The sequence below is a fragment of the Canis lupus genome, chromosome 10, assembly GCF_003254725.2.
Source record: "Canis lupus dingo isolate Sandy chromosome 10, ASM325472v2, whole genome shotgun sequence".
NCBI classification, from domain to species: Eukaryota; Metazoa; Chordata; class Mammalia; order Carnivora; family Canidae; genus Canis; species Canis lupus.
In genome coordinates this window covers 44,193,884-44,217,739 of record NC_064252.1, presented here as the reverse complement: position 1 = coordinate 44,217,739, position 23,856 = coordinate 44,193,884, and the positions used below count along the sequence as shown (strand labels likewise).

General features: G+C 37.9%; 1 long non-coding RNA gene across 4 annotated transcripts in view; it reads left to right on the top strand.

Annotated features, from left to right (window-relative positions):
- The window catches only part of LOC112670455 (uncharacterized), a 61,219-nt gene that overhangs the window by 19,270 nt on the left and 18,093 nt on the right, over positions 1–23,856 (top strand). For 2 of the 4 annotated variants that reach the window (XR_007413591.1, XR_007413589.1), the window contains one exon: positions 10,954–11,094. The exons of the other annotated variants lie outside the window; for them this stretch is intronic. This is a non-coding gene — a long non-coding RNA (uncharacterized LOC112670455). The remainder of the gene's footprint in view (positions 1–10,953; positions 11,095–23,856) is intronic. 4 annotated transcript variants of the gene reach the window in all.

The following is a 23,856-nucleotide window of genomic DNA, read 5'->3' as shown; positions in this document are numbered from 1 at the left end:
GGTCTACAATCAATGAGTGGTAGGGTGTGAGAGCTCCCCCTGCTGGCCTCCCTACTACTTTTTTTTTTTTTTTTTTTTTTTAAGATTTTTAAAATTTATTTATTCATGAGAGAGAGGGACAGGCAGAGGGAGAAGCAGGCTCCATGCCGAGATCCTGATGTGGGACTCGATCCGGGGACCCAGGATGACGCCCTGGGCCGAAGACAGGCGCTAAACCACAGAGCCACCCAGGGATCCCCCTTAACAAGGTATCTTAATTTTCACACTGTGAGGCTTACATAAAACATCCTACAAGTAACCATCTATTTTAAGCTGATAGTAACTTAACTTTAATTACATATGAAAGGTCCACCCTTTTATTTCCCCTCTATACATTTTTTATGTCACAATTTATCTTTTTGTATTGTGTATTTGTTAACTAGTAATAGTAGCTACAGTTCTTTCTTAAAAGATTTATTTATTTATTTTAGAGACAGCATGAGCACAGGTAGGGTGGGGGGTGGGTGGAGCAGAGGGAGAGAAAGTCTTAAGCAGAGTCCTAGCTGAACCCCGAGCCTGATGCTGGGCTAGATCTCCCAACCCCAAGATCATAACCTAAGCAGAAACCGAGAGTCAGAGGCTTACCTGATTGTACCACCCAGGTGCCCCAATTATAGTCCTTTAATATTCTTTTGCTTTAACCTCTAAACTGTTGGAAACTTGTTATCACATGATCCTATCACAAAATTAGTTTTCTAAATATGACTGCATATTTACTTTTACCAGTGTGTTGTGTATATTCATGTTTTCATGTCACTAGAATCTTTTCATTTCAGCTTAAAGGACTTTCAGCATTTCTTGTAAAACAGGTCTAATAGTGATGAACTGCTTTAATTTTTGTTTGGGAAAGGCCATCATTTTTTCTTATTGAAGTAGCTGACCTATGATGTTATATTAGTTTCAGGTATACAACATAGTGATTAAATAATTCTATATATTACTCAGTGCTCAATAAGTGTAGTCCCCACCATCTGTCCACCATATAAAGTTATTACAATATTTTCAACTATATTCCTGGTGTGGCACTTTTTCATCCCTGTGACCTTTTTTCTAACTGAAAGTTTGTATCTCTTACTTTCTTTCACCTATTTGGCCCATTTGCCCATTCCGCTCCCCTCTGGCAACCACCAATTTGTTCTTCATATCTAGAAGTCTGTTTTTGTTGTTTGTTCATTTGCTTTGTTTTGTTTTTAGGTTCCATGTATAAATGAAATCATATATTTGTTCCTCTCTGAGTTTTTTCAATTAGCATAATCCCTTTAGGTCCATTCATATTATCACAAATGTTGGCCAATGTCCAAGGGATTAGTGTCTGTTTTCTTCTAGAAGTTTTATGGTTTCAGACTTCACAGGTAGGTGTTTAATCCATTTTGAGTTTATGTTTGTGTATGGTATAAGAAAGTAGTCCAGTTTTTTTCTTCTGCATGTAGCTGTCCAGTTTTCCTATCACCATTTATTGAAAAGACTGTCTTTTCCTCATTGTATATTCTTTCCTCCTTTATCATAGATTAATTGACCATATAAGTGCAGGTTCATTTCTGGGCTCTCTATCCTCTTTCATTGTGTGTCTATTTTTGTGTTAGTGCCATATTTTTATTGCTATAACTTTGTATTATAGCTTCAAATCAGGAATTTTGATACTTCAGATTTGTTCTTTCTTAAGAATGCTTTGGCTATTTTAAGGGTCTTTTGTAGTTCCATACAAATTTTAGGATTATATGCTGTAGTTCTGCAAAAAATGCTATTGGTATTTTGATGGAAATTGTATTGAACCTGTAGATTGCTTTGAGTAGTATATCCATTTTAACAATATTCTTCCAATCCGTGAGTGTGGTCTATCTTTTCATTTGTTTTTGTCATCTTCCATTTCTTTCATCGATGTCTTAGGGTTTTCAGGGTATAGGTTTTTCACCTTCTTGGTTAAATTTATTCCTAGGTATTTTAGTCTTTCTGGTACAATTTTAAATGGGATAGTTTTAATTTCTCTTTCTGTTATTAATGTATAGAAGTGCAAAAGAGGTCTGCATACAAATTTTGTATCCTCCAACTTTTCTGAATTCTTTTGGTCTAATAATTTTTTGGTGGAGTCTTTAGCTTTTCTACATATAGTATCCTGTCATGCACAAATAGTGACAGTTTTACCTCTTCCTTACCAGTTTGGATGCTTTTTATTTCTTGTCTGATTGCTGTGGCCAGGACTTCCTGTGCTATGTTGAATAAAAGTAGGAAGAGTATACATTCTTGCCTTGTTCTTGATCTTAGAGAAGCTCACTGTGTTTGAATAATGAGTATGATATTAACTGTGGGTTTGTCATATGTTTTTACTATCTTGAGGTATGTTCTGTCAACACCTACACGTTGAGGGGTTTTGTGTGTGTGTGTGTGTGTGTGTGTGTGTGTGTTTTGTTTTTGTTTTAAGAGAGAAAGAGAGAGCTGGGGAGGGGATTTTAGGGAAGATAGAGGGAGAGAGACAATCTTAAGCAGACTCCCTGCCCAATGTGGAGCCTGTCAAAAGGCTCAATCTCACAACTCTGAGATCATGACCTTAGCCAAAATCAAGAGTCAGATGCTTAACTGACTGAGCCACCCAGGCACCCCAAGAGAGTTTTTTAAAATCATGAATGGATATTTAATTTTGTCAAATGCTTTTTCTGTATAAAATGAGTTTAGAAGATTTTTTTTTCTATTTTGGGGGGGAGGGGATAGTTTGAGAAGGATAGGTATTAATTTTTTAAAAAAATATTTTATTATTTGAGAGAGTAAAAGAATGGGAGAGCACAGAGGGAGAGGGAGAAGCAGACTTCTCACCAAGCAGGGAGCCTGATTTGGGGCTCGATCCCAGGGCCCTGAGATCATGACCTGAGCCAAAGGCAGATGCTTAACCAACTGAGCCACCCAGGTGCCTCTTAACTCTTCTTTAATGTTTGGTAGAATTCACCTGTGAAGACATCTGGTTCTGAACTTTTGTTCATTGGAAGTATATGACCAATTCAGTTTTTTTTTTACCAGTAATCAATCTGTTTCTATTTTTTAAAGATTTTATTTATTTACTCATGAGAGACGCAGAGAGCGAGAGGGAGACGGAGACACAGGCAGAGACAGAGGCAGAGGGAGAAGCAGGCTCCGTGCAAGGAGCCCAATGCAGGACTCGATCCCGGGACTCCAGGATCACACCCTGGGCTAAAGGCAGGCGCCAAACCACTGAGCCACCCAGGGATTCCCTGTTTCAATTTTCTATTTATTCCTAATTCTGTCTCGGAAGATTGTATGTTTCTAATTTATCTATTTCTTCTAGATTGTCCAATTTGTTAGCAAACAATTTTTTGTGGTATTGGTTGTTCTCCTCTTTCATTTCTGACTTTGTTTGAATCTTCTCTTTGAGTGTTGCTAAGGGTTTATCATTTTGTTTATCTTGTTTTTTTATCTTTTGAAACCAGCTCTTAGTTTCATTGATCTTTTCTATTGTTTTTAGCCTTTATTTCATTTATTTCTACTTTGGTTTCTATTTTTCCCCCTTCTACTAATTTGGGGCTTTGTTTGTTCTTTTCCAGTTCCTTTAGGCAGAAAGTTAGATTGTTGAGGTTTCTCTTGTTGCCTTAGGAAGGCCTATATCAATATAAACTTCCCTATTAGCACTGCTTTTGCTGTGGTCCAAAGATTTTGGACTATTGTTTCCATTTTAATTAATCTCCAGATATTTTTTAATTTCCTCTTTTGATTTCTTTGACTTACTGGTTGTTTAGTAGCCTGTTTTTTTTGTTTTTAGTAACCTGGTGTTTAGCCTTCACATGTTTGTGTTTTTTTTTTTTTTTTTCCAAGTTCTTTTTTCCTGTAATTGATTTCTAGTTTCATACCACTGTGGGCAGAAGAGCTGTTGGATATGATTTCAGTCTTATATTTATTGAGATTGGTTTTGTGGTCTGCCATGTGATCTGTCTTAGAAGCGTTCCATGTACACTAGAAAAGAATGTGTTTTCTGTGTTTGGGTAAAATATTCTGTATGTATCTGTGAAATCCTTCTACTCTAATGTGTTATTCAAAGGCACGGTTTCCTTTTTTTTTTTTTTTTTTTTTCCTAAAGATTTTATTTATTCATGAGAGACACAGAGAGAATGGCAGAGACACAGGCAGAGGGAGAAGCAGGCTTCATGCAGGGAGCCCGATGTGGGACTTGATCCTGGGGCTCCATGATCGCACCCTGGGCTGAAGGCAGGCGCTAAACCGCTGAGCCACCCTGGGATCCCCAAAGGCACTGTTTCTTTACTTATTTTCTGTCCTGATGATTTATCCATTGATATATGTAGGGTGTAAAATTATCCTACTGTTACTGTCAAGTTCTCCTTTTATGTCTGTTAATATTTGTTTTGTATATCTAAGTACTTCTATGCTAGTGCATAAATACTTACAATTATTATACCCTCTTGTTGGATTAATCCCTTTATCCTTATGTAATACACTTTTTGTCTCTTGTTGCAGCCTTTGTCTTAAAGTCTATTTTGTCCGATATAAGTATTACTATCCTGGCTTTTTTTTTTTTTTTTTCACATCCATTTGCATGGAATATTTTTCTCCATCCTTTCTCTTTTAATCTCTTTTGTGTCCTTAGGTCTGAAATAAGTCTCTTGTAGTCAGCATATAGATGGGACTTGGTTTTTTGTTTTTGTTCAATCCATTCAGTTACTGTGTGTCTTTTGATGGGAGTGTTTAGTCTCTTTACACTTTAATTATTGATAAGTATGTGCTTATTGCCATTTTTTAAATTGTTTTCTAATTTTTGGAGCTCTCTTCCTTATTTTGCTCTTTTCCTTTGCAACTGATGCCTTCCTTTGGTATTTATACTTGGATTCCTTTCTCTTTATTTTCTGTGCATCTATTATAGGTTTTGGGTTTCTAGTTACCATGAGGCTTATCTATAACATCTTAAGTATAATATTTTAGATATAACTGATTTTACTACATATGCCTTTTAAATATTTTTTTTTAATTTTTATTTATTTATGATAGTCACAGAGAGAGAGAGAGAAGCAGAGACACAGGCCGAGGGAGAAGCAGGCTCCATGCACCGGGAGCCTGACGTGGGATTCGATCCCGGGTCTCCAGGATCGCGCCCTGGGCCAAAGGCAGGCGCCAAACCGCTGCGCCACCCAGGGATCCCTACATATGCCTTTTAATCCTCATACTAGCTTTATAAGTGATTGATCTACCTTTACTATATGTTTACTTTTACCCAAGAACCTTTTGTCTTTCACAGTTTTCTTCTAATAATGGCCTTTTCTACTTAAAGAAGTCCCTTTTTGAGTTTTTCTTGTTTGAGGCTCTCTTTGCTTTCTGCACCTGAGTATCTGTTTCCTTCCCAGGTTAGGGGAGTTTTCACCTATTGTTTCTTCAAATAGGTTTATTGTCCCTTTCTCTCTCCCTTCTTCTGCGTCCCTTATAATGCAAATGTTACATTAGTATGCTTGAAGAAAAGCCTTTATTTCTCCATATAGAAAGATAACTTTGCTGGATACATTATTCTTGGTTGGCAATTTTCTTTCAACACTTTGAGTAGTTATTTCATTCTCTCTTGCTCTGTAGAGTTTCTGCTGAAAAATATGTTGATGGTCTAATTGGGGGTTCCTTTTTAGGTTACAATCTTTTCTCCCTACCCTTTCCCCTGGCTCTGGTTGCTTTTAGCATTTTCTGTTTATCTTTGATTTTTGACATGTTCATTATAATTAGAGTAGGTCTCTCTTTTAAGTTTTCAGTTAAATTTGTTAGTGTTAATATACAGTGAATATTAGTTTCAGGTGTACAACGTAGTGATTCAACGCTTCCATAGAATATACAGTGCTCATCACAACAAGAGCACTCTATAATCTCCATCACCTATTTAACCCATTCCCCAACCCACTCTCCTTCTGGTAACCATCAGTTTAACTTAACAACCTTTTAAGAGCAAAAATGCCTTTATTAGCTGTCAAAATCCCTGCAGAGGTTTCAGTACTCCAAACAAGCACAAAGCAGAAAAGAACAACATTGAATTGGGTTATAAGATCTGGTGAACTTTGCTCTTATCTGCCTTTAACCCTAGCCAGCACCACTCAGTGCCAAGAATACACTAGTCTGTGATTTTTTTTTTTTTTTCCTTCAAGAAGAAAAAAATAGCATGGTATGCCTTTAATATTCTGAACTTTTAGTATGCTTCTCTATAGATTGGGTTTTTTCTTTTTTCAAGTTTTTCTTTAAATTCCAGTTAACATATAGTGTATTGGTCTCAGGTGTAGAATTTATTTATTTATTTATTTATTTATTTATTTAAAAGATTTTATTTATTTATTCATGAAAGACACACACACATAGAGAGGCATAGACACACAGAGAGAGAAGCAGGCTCCATGCAGGGAGGCCAACGTGGGACTCGGTCCCAGGAATCCAGGATCATGCCCTGGGCCAAAGGCAGGCGATAAATCACTGAGCCACCCAGGGATCTCCCTCAGGTGTAGAATTTAGCTATTCATCACTTACATAAAAGACCTACTGCTTATCACAAATGCCTTCCTTATTACCTATTACCCATTTAACCCATCCCACTGCCCTCATTTTGTTCTCTATAGTTGAGAGTCTGTTCTCTGGTTTGCCTCTCTTTCCCGTCACCCCATATTCTATGTGTTTTGTTTCTTAGATTCCACATATGAGTGAAATAATATGGTATTTAGCTTTCTCTGACTTATTTCACTTAGCATAATACTTCCTAGATCCAACCATGTCACTGCAAATAGGAAGATTTCAATCTTTTTTATGGCTAAGTAATTATATATATATACACACACACATACATACACACACACACACACACACACACACACACACACACAAAATCACATCTTTATCCATTCATCAGTTGATAGACATTTGGGCTCTTCCTATAATTTGGCTATTTGCTGATAATGCGCTATAAACATCCAGATGCATGTATCCCTTTGAATCAGTATTTGTGTATCCTTTGGGTAAATATCTAGTAGTGTGATTCCTGGATTGTAGGATAGTTCTATTTTTAACTTTCTGAGGAACCTCCATACTGTTTTCCAGAGTGGCTGTACCAGTTTGCATTCCCACCAACAGTGCATGAAGGTTCCTTCTGCTCCACATCCTTGCCTGTTTCCTGTGTTGTTAATTTTAGCCATTCTGACAGGTGTGAGGTGATCTCTCATTGTTATTTTTATTTGTATTTCCCTGATGGTAAGTTATGTTGAGCATCTTTTCATGTGTCTTTTAGCCATCTGGATGTCTTCTTTGGAAATAATGTTTTCTGCCCATTTTTAAACTGGATTATTTGTTTTTCAGGTGCTGAGTTTGAATAGTTCTTTTTTTTTAATAATAAATTTATTTTTTATTGGTGTTCAATTTGCCAACATACAGAATAACACCCAGTGCTCATCCCGTCAAGTGCCCACCTCAGTGCCTGCCACCCAGTCACGCCCACCCCCCACTCTCTTCCCCTTCCACCACCCCTAGTTCATTTCCCAGAGTTAGGAGTCTTCCATGTTCTGTCTCCCTTTCTGATATTTGAATAGTTCTTTATAGATTTTTGAATACTAACCCTTTATCAGATATGTCATTTGCAAATATCTTCTCCCATTCCATAGGTTACCCATTAGTTTTGTTGACTGTTTCATTTTCAGTGCAGAAACTTTTTATCTTTATGATATCCCAATAGTTTATTTTTATTTTTGTTTCCCTTTCCTCAGGAGATATATCTATAAGAAGTTGCTGCAGCCAATGTCAGAGGTTACTGCCTGTGTTCTCCTCTAGGATTTTGATGTTTCCTATCTCACATTTAGGTCTTTGATCCATTTTGAATTTATTTTTGCGTATGTTGTAAGAAAGAGGTCTAGTTTCATCCTTTTTACATGTTCAGTTTTCCCAACACCATTTGTTGAAGAAATGGTCTTTTTTTTCCTTTGGATATTCCTTCCTGCTTTGTCAATGACTAGTTGACCCTATGGTTACAGAGTAGGTCTCTTTTTTTCATTGAGAATATAGAGTGATCTATTAGCTTGGTAAACTTGGATATCTAAGTCTTTCCCAGGTTTGGGAAATTTTTAGCTATATAAGGAAACTCCTGTACTTTTTTCCCTTTCTTCTCCCTCTCTAGTACTAATTACTCTAATGTCTGTGTGGTTGATGGATTCCCATAGATCACCTGGGCTTTCTTTGCTCTTTTTCATTCTTTTCTTTGCTTTCCTCTGATTTGGTTATTTGGAAGTTCCTATCCTCTTGCTTATTTATTCTGTTATCCTATTTTGTTTTTGTTTTTTGTTTTTTTTAAATTTTTATTTATTTACGATAGTCAGAGAGAGAGAGAGAGAGAGAGAGAGAGAGAGAGAGAGAGAGAGAGAGAGAGAGAGAGGCAGAGACATAGGCAGAGGGAGAAGCAGGCTCCATGCACCGGGAGCCCGACGTGGGATTTGATCCCGGGTCTCCAGGATTGCGCCCTGAGCCAAAGGCAGGCGCTAAACCGTTGCGCCACCCAGGGATCCTCTCTGTTATCCTTTTTGTTTTTTGAAAATTTTTCCCATTTCATTCATTGAATTCTTCAACTCTAGATTTTCTATTCGGTCCTTTTTTTTTTTTTATGATTCCTCTTTATTAAATGCCTCATTCTGTTTATGTATTCCTGATTTCATTAGGTTATTTTTCTGAGTTTTCTTATAGCTCATAGAATATCTCAAAACAGCTATTTTGAATTATTTATGAGCTAGATTATGAAATTCTATGTCACTGAGTTCTTTTATTAGAGGATTATTATCTTTATATGATGACTTGTTTCCCTCATTTATCATGCCCTTCAGAGCTTTGCATTGATGTTTTTACAATTGAAGTAGCAGAAGTCCTCAAATCTTTACTAGTTAGCTTCAGAAGGGATATATTGTCTGTTGAACCTGTTATACCTGGAATTTTCTCTAACCTTGTTTGAATACACCTGCTCTATACTTCTTAGTCCCACTTATAGCAGAATTCTTAAGCTTTTTGGTCTTCTCTGGTTCTTAAAACTCACCAGGTTAGCTGTTGGAAACCTCCCCTGTGTTTGCCAGAAGGTGGCACTACCACTCAAGTTTGTGGTTTTTCCCTTGTCCACAAAATGGTCTTATTTTTCTGAGTCTCCATTTACTGGAGCTCACTCTGATGACTGCACTCAGGAGTACACACAAAGAGCTGGCTTCAGAGTGAAGTTTAGCACTCTGGGTGTTGGGGGTTGCCTGTGGACTGAGTTGGAAATCCTCAAGTGAGATTCTTCCGGAGGGTTATTCTCTTTTTAGCCTCCTTTGATGTCCTTTTCAAAGAACATCTGGATACAAAGAGTCTCTTTCTTGATCTCTTGCTTTCCCCCAATTATGGAGGTTGCATCTCAGTACTCTTGGTGCTGCTGGAGAGAAATGGGTTTTTCCATCAGTGTGCTGCCTAGCTAGGGTACCTGGACACTCCCCACTCTCCTTTACAGTTGACGGAGAAGTCACCACTAGCTAGTTTAGCCCCATGCTGTATTGCCTTGGGAGGCCTGCACTGGCAAAATTCTTATCTTCTTCAGCTCATTCAAATTTATAATTAAAAAAAAATCCAGTAGTATGTTAGAATCTTACCCTTAGGAAAGCTGGACTTCTACAGAGTCTCTTGCCTGAGGGCATCTGTCCTGCCAGCACTCTCCAAATTTTACCTGAGAGGAGTTGGGGGCAGTTTCTCCAGCTCCTGCTGGCACCACAGCCTATACTGATCCTGCGGGTTCCACAGCCTGTACAAAATAGCTTGTTTGTCTATTACCAGATGGAATGAGATTTCTCCCAGGTCCTTTGGCATTTGGTGCCAGATCCTACAACTTGCAAATGGCACTTTTGTTCACAGATGGATGCCTAATTAGTTGTTTTTAAAAGGACAAAGGTGAGGGACCTCTTATACCACTACATTGCTGATGTCACTCCTGTTTCCAGTTTTGTGGGTTTGTTTTTTTTTTTTAAGATTTTATTATTCATGAGAGACACAGAGAGAGAGGCAGAAACACAGGCAGAGGGAGAAGCAGGCTCCCTCCAGGGAGCCTGATGCAGGATTTGATCTCAAGGCCCTGGGATCAGGATCTGGGCCAAAGGCAGATGCACAACCATTGAGCCCCTCAGGTGCCCCCCTGTTTCTAGTTTTCTTGATCAGGATTTTCCCCTTATGAGAGTCAGCCTGCTTTATTTTTAGTTTTGTTTTTATAAGAGATTAAATTTTTATTTTTGTGTAATTTAAAACATAGAAAACAATCTTAAAAGGAATTTCACAAGGAAGCTAAGAACTAGCACAAATTTAAGTCAGTTGGTTTAAACATACATGAAAAAGAATTTATATCATGAATAAGAAAAAAGGGCAAAAGAACACTCTCCCCCAATACATTTAATGGAAGAAAAGTAGATAGTTTCATGAAAGAGGTATCTTAACTCATTTGCTTGGAGGGACCTGGGAGGAGGAGGCTAAGGAGTGTGGCGCCACTCCGAAGGAGTGAAAAGTAGAGAGGAAAGACCCTGTCAGTGGTCTCTGAGGGAAGGGAAGCCACCTGAAAGATCTGCACCACCAAAGAAATAGCAAAGGGAGCCATATGTCCTCTCTAGCCTAGCCAACTCCTTCCCACCAAGCAAAGTCATATCCTTTATTCTGTGGGATGGCTTCCCAATTAATCCTTTTACTTGGAACATACTTTAAAACTGGAAGCACTGAAGAATTTTTATCCCTAGCCTCAGACATTTCAGTGGGAGTGATATATTCAGTGATATTTTTTATCATACAATTAAATTTAAGAGAGCTCTTCAAGCCATTTCCTAATGTGTAATATATGCTTTACATTTTATGATCACACAAAATCTGGTACTTGTTCAAGATTTTTTTTTTTTCTTTACCCAGAGATCTTTATTTAGAGACTTGGCCACCTCCTCTTTTATGAAAGAGAAGAAAGGCATTGCCAAGCTTGCTAGCTCAGAGCAGTCCACATTTTACTTCTGTGGAGCCGAAAACACAGGACAAGTTCTTCATAAAATATTTGAGGTATGCTAAAAAGAAAAGTCCAGAGACTTTTCTCCTTCACACTTGCCTTATTAGGAAATATTTTTCTTTTTTTTTTTAAACATTTTATTTATTTATTCGAGAGAGAGAGAGAGAGAGAGAGAGAGAGAGAGAGAGAGAATGAGAGAGGAAGAGACACAGGCAGAGGGAGAAGCAGGCTCCATGCAGGGAGTCCGACATGGGACTCGACCCTGGGTCTCCAGGATCAAGCCCTGGGCCAAAGGCAGGCACTAAACCGCTGAGCCACCCAGGGATCCCCAGGAAATATTTTTCATACATAGTAGCAGTACAATAAAATACTTCGCAATCATTAGAGAGGTAGCTCTACAGATACTGATGTGGAAAAATGTGCAAGCTATATAGCTAAATGGGGTGAAATGAGAGTTGCAAAATAGAATGTACTGAAGTATCCCATTTTTATATAAACTTAGTTTATGTTTAGATAATAAAAATTGGGGGGAAATGCACCAAATCTTGAAAGAGGTAATCACTGAAAGATGAGATTACATGACATTCCTACTTGTCATGTTTCCTATTTTTATGATTGACTGTTACTTACCTTTTTCTTAAAACCAGAAAAATAACAATAAAAATAGCCAATCAAGTCTTCCTCCCACTGTCTACTTTCCCCTAGCTCTTTAGGATATAGTAATCAGGTCATAGAAATTCAATCATTTCAATATTACCTTCAAATGTCTATTTTCAAAACCATATTCCCTCAGCAGATCAACCATCAAAATCATTGTTAGTCTGATGAAAAGTATGCAGTTTATTTATTAACAGCATATTCCATTAAAAAAAAAATCCAGAGACTGTCCTGGTCTCTGCAGGGTACCTCAGATCCTCCTCAGCAAGAGCAGTTCCAGCCTGCCTCTGACAACCTAAGCAGTGGTTTCTCCTGTCCCTTCTAAATTTCTCTGAAATTATTCATATCCCTTACCTATTCCCTTCTTATGCCTCAGTTCATTCCTATAACCACCCAATATTTGGTTTCTCTCCCAAAGACCAACATGACAGTACATGATGGGTTTTCCGGAGCAGTTCCATTTTATTATATATTTTTATTCAATAATGGTGATTCATCAAACAGGTGATTTACTTTTGGACCATTAAAAGACTGCATATAAATAAGTTCATAACTCAACCAAAATCCATCATATGATTGTGTTTTTCAATTACAGGTAATGAAAGTAGGGTTTTAGTACTGAGGGCACTATGGAATTGGTTCCCTTGATAATTGTTAATGACCTTTGCATTGTCTCTTCTTATCTTCATTCACCTTTAACTCCTTTACAGCATTTAGAACTGCTAATATTTTTTTTTTCTTAATTCCTCTTGTATTCTCTTCTCTCCATCATCCCCCCCTCCCCCCCCCACACACACACTACCACTTCTTTCCTTGGATCTCCTAGATTGGTTAAGGAAAGGTACTCAGGTTAGTTATTTTCAACTACCCCTTCTACCCACCTCCAGCACCTGAGCACCACATCCAGTCAATCCTCAAACCCTACCCTTTCCCCAAATATGTCTAGCAACTTTCTTTGCTTTCTTCCATCTTATCTGGTACTGCCCTTGCTCAGACCCACATTCCTTGCCACTGTGCCTCCAGTCTTTCTTTGGTGAGTCCTAAAATTGTGTCATTCCATAAGTCAGAATAGTTATTTAACACTCAGAGAAAGTGGTACCTCTCATCTAGAGCTGAACAGAGTAAGTAGAAAGACAGTCAAGTAGACAGGTGAGTTATCCAATCTCAACAATTATATAAAGATTGAAGATTTGGGTCAATAGGCAGAACTGGTTTGAGCAGTAAGGAATATATGACAAGTTTCCCAGAGGCCGGTTCCAGAACCTCACAGCAACCAGCCTTTCTGGCGTGCTAATTGGACTGACCCATGAGGTACCCCCCCCCCTTTTTTTTTTTTTTTTTCAATGGATATGACTGAACAAGTTAGAGTTAAGTCATTATTAGAACTGTCCTATGGCCTTTGTTTGGACTGAGAAGCAACTCTTGTTTCCTCAGAATTGGGTAATACTCTTACGAAACATATTTAGAAAATATTTTAGATGGCAATACATACTGTCTCCACAATTGTAGCAAACATTGTCCAACTGTCTCTGTCAGTGTCATTCAGACAGGACACTTAACATAAACAAACTGGGGTAAGGGTTGAGGTGCAGGGGAACAATGTGCATTTCCTCATCTGGTCTGTGAAAGGTTCACTGGTCAGTTGTCTGCATTCTCAGTATGCTACTTTCTTTTATTTAGCCACACCGTTTATTGAGTTGGTCATGAGGGGAGTAGGGAATAACTTCTCTACCCTATAACTTCTCTACCCTCTACCCTGCGTTCCACAATACACAGGACAGTCAACTCCCATATAACAAAGGATTATCTAATCCAAAATATAAATAGTGACAACGTTGAAAAACCCTGACTCAAGCGTTAATTAGTAATCCTGTATCTAAAACTGTATGAACACTTCTCTAAGGTTGCTCTGGCATCGAGTAAATTTTGATCTGCATGGCTACTTTGAATATTGGAGTAGAATAACTAAACCCTAACATCTTAATTTTTTTAAACCTTAACATATTTAAAGGAAAGAAGCTTAAAGATCATAGAACTTCCACCCTGCCACCCACCTGCTTATAGATGAGCAACCCTATAGGGTAAAAAGATTTAATTTCTTGGCACTTCAGTTTTCCCATTTGCAAAATGGGGGTGCTAACTTTTGCACTAATTACGCAACACTTTTTGAGGCCCAAACAGGAAAACTTAGGTGAAAGTATTTTTTTTTATTTTTTTTTAAATTTATTTATGATAGTCACACACACACACACACACACACACACACACACACAGAGAGAGAGAGAGAGAGAGAGAGAGAGAGAGAGAGAGAGAGAGAGAGAGAGAGGCAGAGACACCGGCAGAGGGAGAAGCAGGCTCCATGCACCGGGAGCCCGACGTGGGATTTGATCCCGGGTCTCCAGGATCGCGCCCCGGGCCAAAGGCAGGCGCCAAACCGCTGTGCCACCCAGGGATCCCAGGTGAAAGTATTTTGTAAAATGAAAAGATATCTAGATATCTATATCTATATATGTATGTAGGGTTTATTACTCTGACCACAAAGACGCATATCAAACCAAGATTAAATTCATTATTGGAATAGGTTTTCTGTTTTTGTTGTTGCTGTTGTTGTTTTACTCAAATTCCATACAAATCTTTTAAGCTCTTTTTTAACCTAAATACCAGGCTACACAGTAAGAAGGAAATTGAAAACCTGAAGAAAACTTAGTCCCCACCCTCAAGGTGTTCACAGTCAAGTTGATACAATATAGAGTAATTAACTCATTCTATTCAAAATATATACTGAAGTAAAAAGAAGTTCTACAACCATAAAGACGGTAATTTTATCACAATAATCTTAAATATGAGGATAGCCTATATTTGCACAATCCAAAATGAACAATTAACAAAATCATCTTTAATAATATGCAGAGATAATTAGTGTTCATAGTAATGACCAAAGGAACAAAAATCCCAAACTCTTGGAATTATAAATGTAAACATTAGATGATCAGTATAATTTTGGTATAGTCTCTTCATTGATTTCTGAAATAGTTGAAAATGGGAATCTAACAATTAAATGTGTCAGTTCATTTTCAGAAGAAAATAGATGATCATCTCAAAAGGGTAGATGTTCTTTTTCTTAGCACAAGGCTAAATCCTTTCATAACTGCTTCCATTACAACTCGTGGCATATAGTACAATCTCTTGGAAGCATTGTTGAAATTCAGAATGCCATCTCCTTGAAATTTGGATTCAGTAAGTCTATGGTGGGGCTTGAGCATTTGTATTTCTAACAAGCTCGCAAGTGATGCTGATGCTGCCTGTCTTGGCTCACACTGAGTAGCGGCATTGGCTTAAATCACTTGACAAAACCAGAGAGCCAGGACAAAGGCAAATATTGTGTAAAAATAGTTCCAAACCCAAAATAGCATGCAATTACATCATGTTCTTAGAGTGCAGTTACCAAGGAACAGAATGGAAATATTTATTCTCGGAGAGCAGAAACCTATCACAAAAGCAAATGAGTCCCTTTCTAAGCAAGAAAAATAGAAGGAGGAAGTTTAAAAGTAGAACTGAGCTGTGGCAAACCTGAAGCATGGCCTTTAAATGTTACAATGAGACAGAAGATGTACTATAATTTCATTTTGTTACCTGTTAGATGTCTGAATTTTTAGATAGTTTCTGCATAGCTTTTTTCCTTTGAGTCCTATCACTCTTTTGATGAAGTTTCTCTGAAAATGTCCCCCATTGGCCCTTTATCAAAGATTAAAATGCTAGAGCTTAATCAATTGGTCTTTTTAAATCTTAGCTTACTTTTTATTAAGGAGGAAGTGGTTAGCTACATTATGAAATGACATGAATACAACTTTCAGGAACGCAGAGGACTCTGTTCATAGGAATTAATTAGAATCGAGTTTGGGGCATCCCCGGTGGCCCAGCGGTTTAGCGCCACCTTCAGCCCGGGGTGTGATCCTGGAGACCCAGGATCTAGTCTCACATTGGGCTCTCTGCATGGGACCTGCTTCTCCCTCTGCCTGTGTCTGTCTCTCATTAATAAATAAATAAAATCTTTAAAAAAAGAAAAAAATTGAGTTTGTGCCATAGGCATTAGAGGCTGCTTAGTTCAGAAAATCATGTTTTGACTTCATATTCTATAACTTACACACAAAATGACACAGGAACACCCTGCTGGGGCTAATGAGCTGGGGAAATGGAACACTGATGGAGATTTTCTGAGATCACCGAGAGTGACCAAAAGAGAAACAAGCTCTTGCTCTGAGCAAGGATTCTCACCAGATAGAGGTGGAGATGGGGAAGATAAGAATTGCCCTATTGTTGAGTTTTTCAATCTCAACTTCTAAGCCTAAAATGATGTCCTAGGCAGTGGTTCTCAAACTTGAGCTTGAAGACCGAGGGCTTTTGTTAAAGGGATTGACTCCCTGGTTTCAACCCTACGGACTGATCCAGTACATTTGAGGGGAGGCCTTAAGTCTTTGAACAATTGAGTGCAATACTGTCCAAAGGCTTGTCTAAGATTCTACTGCATGTAAGCATCAGTAGAACACACCTTGAGAAACTGGGAGCTTGCGATTAAGAATCCCTGTAACAGCAAATGTGCTGACAGATGTGGCACATCGCTCAGATGTGTGGGAATTGAGAACTATAGCTGTTAAGAGAAAATAGAGCTCGAAAATAGGAAAGGTGTTAGATTTAACATTTTTTTCAACTGAGATCAAGTAAAAGTCTGGACTACTAGTCTGTGTTAAATAGTTAGGCCTGTTCCTGGCTGCATTCCTCACTACACACTTCAGTGCTATGAAAGGCCTTCGACACTTGGTGTTAAGATTTATCCTGGACACCATTAGGTAGTGATATAGGAGACAGTGAAGAAGGGACTTTAGCTGTTGTGGAGGTATCAGTATTTAAATCAAGTCGGCTCATTGTTCCCCAGCTGAGTGTTACAATTAATCTACCTAGTATGATTATTATTTTTAAAAATCTGAACTAAGCACAAAACCAACTTATCTTGGCTTCATTCATCTATAGTGCAAATAGAATGTTATAAATGGGTACGATAAAACACACATGATTCAAAATTTTAAAAATTTGGGACACCTGGGTGGACCAGTCAGTTAAGTGTTTGACACTTGACCTCAGCTCAGGTCTTGATCTCAGGGTAGTAAGTTCAGGCCTCATGTTTGGCTCCACAGAGGGTGTGCAGCCTACTAAAAAAAATATCTTAAATGCCTTAAAAAATTTTTTTATAGAAATGAAGATTATGCAGCAGCATCTTTTGGGAATGACTTGCACACAGGACCTCTGTATGTCATGTAGGAAAATGCCTAGCATGGGTGGCAAAACATCTGGTGGGAAAACCCAACCACCCTGGCGTCACCCTGACTTAGTCTGCTACCAGAAAGATGTGGAAGAGGCAAAGGGTGAGTGACACACTGAAACTGTGTGCAGGAGGCAAAGCAACCTGGGCCAGAGACTCTGTATTGTCCCACCATGAGGGACACTAATCTCTTATGGCTGGGAGAATGGAAAGTGAAAATATGTCCTTCACACATACCATCCTGTGTTGTAAGGGATTTCCTGCTAGCCTGAAACCCAGTACTAGCCTCTTCCAAAACTCCTGCAAAGGACAATTTCAAGAATAATTCTTCTCATTTAAAAGTAATTGTTGAAAAAATAAATAAATAAATAAATACAATTAAAAATTAAAAAATAAAAATAAATAAAAAGTAATTGTTGGTCAGAAAGGAATCAACAGTTTCAAAAAAAGATAAAAGAAAAAAAGCATGAACAACAAATCACAGATGAAGATCTCTCATCAGAAAAAAGTCACCCAAAACATAAAAATTTAGGACAATCCTATTCTCACATATTTTAAATATTTTAATAAGTTATTAGAACTTGGTTACAAGTTACTACTCACAAAACAAGTGGCCAAAACAGAGAAAGGCTCAGGAACATAAGTTCTGGTTTTAAAAAAAATGAGATCTCTGTCAAAAGTGAGGTGACACACAGAAGAGCAAAATCAAAGAAGGGTGTTTCAGCTGTTTCTGTAGGACAAAGCAACCCAAATCTCTGAAGCTTAGAACCACAACAAAATAATGCTTTTGTGAATCTGCAGTTTTGGCTGGGCTCAAGAGAGATGGCTTCTCTCTTCTCAATGAGGCTCAGACACTCGAACTGGAGAATCCACCTCCAAGTGGGTCACTCACTCACGTGGCTGGCAAGCTGGTACTAGCTGGAGGTAGAAAACTAAGCCAGGGCTGTTGGCTGTTGGCTGCATGTGTCTCTCCACAGGACTGCTCGGACCTACAGACTACAGGTGTCCACCTCTGAGTAGCCATGTTCTTTTTTTTTTTTTTTTTTTTTAATTTTTATTTATTTATGATAGTCACAGAGAGAGAGAGAGAGAGAGGCGCAGAGACACAGGCAGAGGGAGAAGCAGGCTCCATGCACCGGGAGCCCGACGTGGGATTCGATCCCGGGTCTCCAGGATCGCGCCCTGGGCCAAAGGCAGGCGCCAAACCGCTGCGCCACCCAGGGATCCCTGAGTAGCCATGTTCTAAAGGCAAGTACTTGGATGCCTGGGTGGCTCAGTGGTTGCGTGTCTGCCTTTGGGTCAGGTTGTGATCCCAAGGTCCTAGGATGGAGTCCTGCATTGGGCTCCCCACAGGGAGCCTGCTTCTCCCTCTGCTTATGTCTCTGCCTCTCTGTGTCTCTCATGAATAAATGAATGAAATTAAAAAAAATAAAATTTAAAAATAATAACAAAAATTTTTAAAATAAAAGCAAGTAGTTGAGGGTCAGAAAGTGGAAGCTGTTGGTCGCTTAAGGCAGGGTCCTAAAACTTGCAGTGTTACTTCTTAATCTTTTATTGGTCAAAATACAGCTACCCCATGAACAGCAGGGGTTTGGACTACATGGGTCCATTTACATGTGGATTTTTTTGATACAGTATAGTATTGTAAATGCATTTTCTCCCACTCATGAATTTTTTTAAAATATTTTATTTATTTATTCACAAGAGACATAGAGGGAGAAGCAGACTCCATGCAGGGAGCCTGAGGTGGGACTCGATCCTGGGTCTCCAGGATAACTCCCTGGGCTAAAGGCGCTAAACCGCTGAGCCACGTGGGCTACCCCACTTATGAGTTTTTAAATATTTTCTTTCCTCTAGCTTACTTTGTCATAAGAATACAGGATATAGTACAAATACGTTATTGGTAAGGAGCCTGATAAAGAGTAGGCTGTTAGTAGTTAAGTTTTGGGGGAGTCAAGAGTAACATGTGAATCTTCTACTGTGTGGGAGGTTGGTGTCAGAGCATGTAATTATTATAAACTATTCTGTAACCCTTATTTCCACAACTTGAATTTACATTTTTTTAAAAATTCAAGTGAAATTCAGATAACATAAAAATGATTTTAAAGTATATGAGTTAGTAACATTGAGTACATTCAAAATGTTGTACAACCAACTCCTCTATCTAGTTCTCTTTTTTTTTATTTTAAAGATTTTATTTATTCATTAGAGACCCACACAGAGAGAGAGGCAGAGATACAGGCAGAGGGAGAAGCAAGCTCCCTGCAGGGAGCCCGACGTGGGTCACGTCCTGAGCTGAAGGTGGTGCTAAACCGCTGAGCCACTTGGGCTGCCCTCTATCTAGTTCTAATATGTTTTCATCACCCCAAAAGGAAACCCTGTACTCACGACACACACCGTCTTCCCCCAGCCCTCTGCAACCACCAGTCTGCTCTATGGATTTACCTGTTCTGGATATTTCCTGTAAAAGGAATCCTACAGTATGTGACCTTTGTGTCTGCTTTCATGTGGAATAATGCTTTTGAGATTCATTCATGCTGTAGTTTGTATTAGTACTTCATTATTTTCTGTTACTGAATAATATTCTACTGTATATCTCAATGTTTATCCATTCATCCATTGATGGATTTTTAGTTGTTTCCATCTTTTGGCTATTATGAATAATGCTGCTGTGAACATGCATATACACGTTTGTCTGAGTAGCTGTTTTCAGTTAGAATTCAATTGCTGAGTCACATGGTAATTCTATGTTTAACTCTTTAAGGAACTACCCAATTATTTTCCACCGCAGCTGTACCATTTTACGTTTCACCAATAATGTACAAGCAATGTAATGTAATCTACATTCATACTAACACTTGTTCTTTGCTTTTTTAAAAAAATGTATAGTCATTCTAGTGGGAATGAAGTGGTACCTCATTGTGATTTTGATTTGCATTTACCTATGACTAATGCTGTTAAGCGTCTTTCATATGATTGTTGGCTATCACGTACCTTCTTTGAGAAAATAGCTATTCAAGTCATTTGCTCATTTTTGTTGTTGAATTGTAATTCATATGGATTATATTGAGGATTAGTTTTTCCCATTTTTGCCAAAAAAGGGGCATTGGAATTTTGATAGGGATTGTATTGAGTCTGTAGATTGTTTTTCATAGTACTGCTATCCTAAAAGATTATATCTGCCAATTCATGAATATAATTTCAATTTTTTTGTCTTCATTTCAGTGATGTTGTATAGTTTTCAGTGTACAAATATTTAAGTTTATTCCTAGGTATTCTATTCTTTGGATGCTATTGTACATTTAATTGTTTTCTTAATTTTCTTTTCTGATTGTTCTTTACTAGTGTATTGTCAGCACACGGCAGATTTCTTTTTGTGTTAATCTTATACACTGCAACTTTGCTAAATTTATTTATTAGTTCTAATACTAATTTTTTTCTGGCTGTTTGTGTATTCTTTGGGATTTTCCATTCATAGGATCATGTCATCTGCAAATAGAGATAAATTGATTCTTCCCAATTTGGATGCCTTTCCACTCTTTTTCTTGCCTAATTGTTCTTGGCAAGAACTACCAGTACAATGTTGAATAACAGTGGTGAAATCATGCATCCTTGTCTTGTTCCTGATCTTAGGGGGAAACTTCAGTCTTTGACCATTGAGTATGAATAGCTTTGATGTTTTACATAAATCATCATGAGGAAGTTCTTTCCCATCCCAGTTTTCTGAGTGTTATTATGCAAGTGCATTAGATATGTTCAAAAGCTTTTTCTGCACCAATTGAGATGATTGTGTTAGGTAATTTTTTTCTACTAAATTGATTTTTTTTTTTTTTTTTGTAATGTTGAACCATCTTTGCATCCTGGAATAAATCCTATTTGGTACTGCAAAATCCTTTTATTATGCTGTTGGATTACTGTGCAAGTACTTCGTGGAGAATTTGTGCATCTATACTTTATTATGTATTTATTTATTTATTTATTTATTTATTTATTTATTTATTTATTTATTAAAAGATTTTTGTTTATTCATGAGAGACACAGAGAGAGGGAGAGGCAGAGACACAGGCAGAGGGAGAAGCAGGCTCCATGCAGGGAGCCCGATGTGGGACTCAATCCCAGATCTCCAGTATCACATCCTGGGCTGAAGGCGGCGCTAAACCGCTGAGCCACCCGGGCTGCCCTGCATCTATACTTTAAAAGAAAAAGATTTTATTTATTTATTTATTTATTTATTTATTTATTTATTTATTTATTTGAGAGAGAGAGAGAGCACATGAGTGGGGACGGGGCAAAGGAAGGAGAAGCAGGCTCCTCTTGGAGCAGGGGGCTGGACCCAGGACCATGGGATCATGACCTGAGCCATAAGCAGATGCTTAACTGACTGAGCCACCCAGGTGCCCCCATATACCTATAAGTGACATTGGTTTCTTGTTCTTACTGTGTCTGGCTTTGTACCTGGGTAATATGGCCTCATAGAATATATTAGAAGTTGTTTCCTTCTTTTCTATTTTTTGGAAGGGTTTTTGAAGGATTAGTTCTTTAAATGTTTGATAGAATTCACTGGTAAACCAGATGGTGCTGGATTTTTTTGCTGTTGTTGGAAGATTTTATTACTAATTCAATCTGTCTCTTTTTTAAAATGGACTAACTCAATCTCTACCCAATTCAGGTCTGTTTAGATTTTCCAGACCTTCTTGAGTCAGTTTTGGTAAGTTGTATATTTTCTAGGAATTTGTCCATTTCATCTGTGTTACCTTGTTTCTTGGTGTATAATTCATAATATTCTCTTATAATATTGCTTTTAATTTCAGTAATGTCCTAATGTTCATTTCTGATATTATTTATTCACATCTTTTCTCTTTCTTTATTGGTCTAGCTATCAGTTCACCAATTTTGTTGATCTTTTCAACGAACCACTTTCGGTTTCATCAATATCAATTTCTATTTCATTTATCTCTGCTTTAATATTTAGTATCTCCTGCTAGATTTCAGTTTCATTTGCTCTTCCTTTATGACTTAACATGTAATGTTAGCTTATTAATTTGAGATACTCTCTTTTTAAAAAATATAAGTTATTTTTTAAAGATTTACTTATTTATTTTAATAGAGAGAGACACGGAGAGGGGCAGAGGGACAGGGGGACAGGCTTAAGCGACTCCAAACTGAGCATGGAGCCAGATGTGGGGTTTGATCTCATGACCCTGAGATCACAACCTGAGCTGAAACTTAGAGTCAGACGTTTAATTAACTGTACCACCCAGGCACCCCCAAAATAGAAATTATTATTTTTAAAGATTTTATTTACTTATTTATTTATTTATTTATTTATTTATTTATTTATTTATTTGAGAGAGAGAGTATATGTGTACAAGTAGAGGTAGGGGCAGAAGGAGGAGGAGAGGGATAAGCAGACTCCCTGCTGAGTGCAAAGCCCCATTCAGGGCTTGATCCCAGGACCTTGAGATGCTCAACTGACTGAACCATCTAGGCACCTCAGAAATTATTTTTTAGAGTAGTTTTAAATGTTACAGGAAAATTGAGTGGAAGGTACATATTCTATGTTCCCACTTATGCACAGCCTCCCCCATTATTAGCACTCTCTACCAGAGTAGTACATTTGTTACAACTGATGACCTACATTGACACATCATTATTACCCAAAATCCATAATTTATATTAGGGCTCATTCTTGGTGTTGACTTTTCTATGGGTTTGGACAAGTGTATAATGACATGTATTCATTATTGTAGTATCATACAGAGTAGTTTCACTGCCCTAAAAATCCTCTCTGCTGTACCTTTTCATACCTCCCTCTCCTTTAGCCCCTGGTAATCACTCTTCTTATTGTCTCCATCATACTGTCTTTTCCAGAATGTCCTGTAGTTGTAGCCTTTTCAGACTAGTTTCTTTCACTTTGTAATATGCACTTAAATTTCCTTCATGTTTTTTTATTGCTCAATAGCTCATTTCTCCAATGTAAAAAAAAAAAAAAAAAAAAAAAAAGGTCATTTCTTTCTGGGACTGAATACTACTTGTTGTCTGGATATACCACAGTTTTTATTCATTCACTTACTAAAGACATTCATGACAGCTCATAAGTTTTAGCAAGTATGAATAAAGCTGCTGTAAATATTCATGTGTTAGATTTTGTATGGAAATAAGTTTTCAGCTCCTTTTGGTAAATAGTGAGGAATGTAATTCCTGGGTTGTATGGCAAGAGCATGTTTAGTTTTCTAAAAAGTTGCTGGGCTGTCGCCTAAGCTGGCTGTACCAATTTGCATTCTTACCAGCAATGAATGCATGTTCCTGTTGCTCCACCTCCTCACCAGAGTTTGGTGTTGTGTTTTGGATTTTGGCCATTCTAATAAGGATGTAGTGGTTTATCACTGTTTCAATTTGCATTTCCCTGATGACACTTGAGGAGCAACATCTTTTCATGTGCTTATTTATCATATGTATATGTTTTTTGGTGAGGTGCCTGTTCAGCTCTTTGGCCCATCTTTTAATTGGGTTGTTTGTTTTCTTATTGCTGAGTTTTAAGAGTTTTTGTATATTTTGGATAATGGTCCTTTGTCAGATGTGTATTTTTGAAAAATTTTCTCCCAGTTTTAATTTGTCTCCTCATTCTCTTGACATTTGTTTTCACAGAGCAGAAACTTTTAATTGTGGGGCACCTGGGTGGCTCAGTGGTTGAGTGTCTGCCTTTTAACTCAAGTCGTGATCCCGGGGTCCTGGGATTGAGTCCTACATCGGGCTCTATGCAGGGAGCCTGCTTCTCCCTCTGCCTATGTCTCTGCCCCTCCTCTTTGTGTCTCTCATGAATAAATAAATTTTTTTAAAA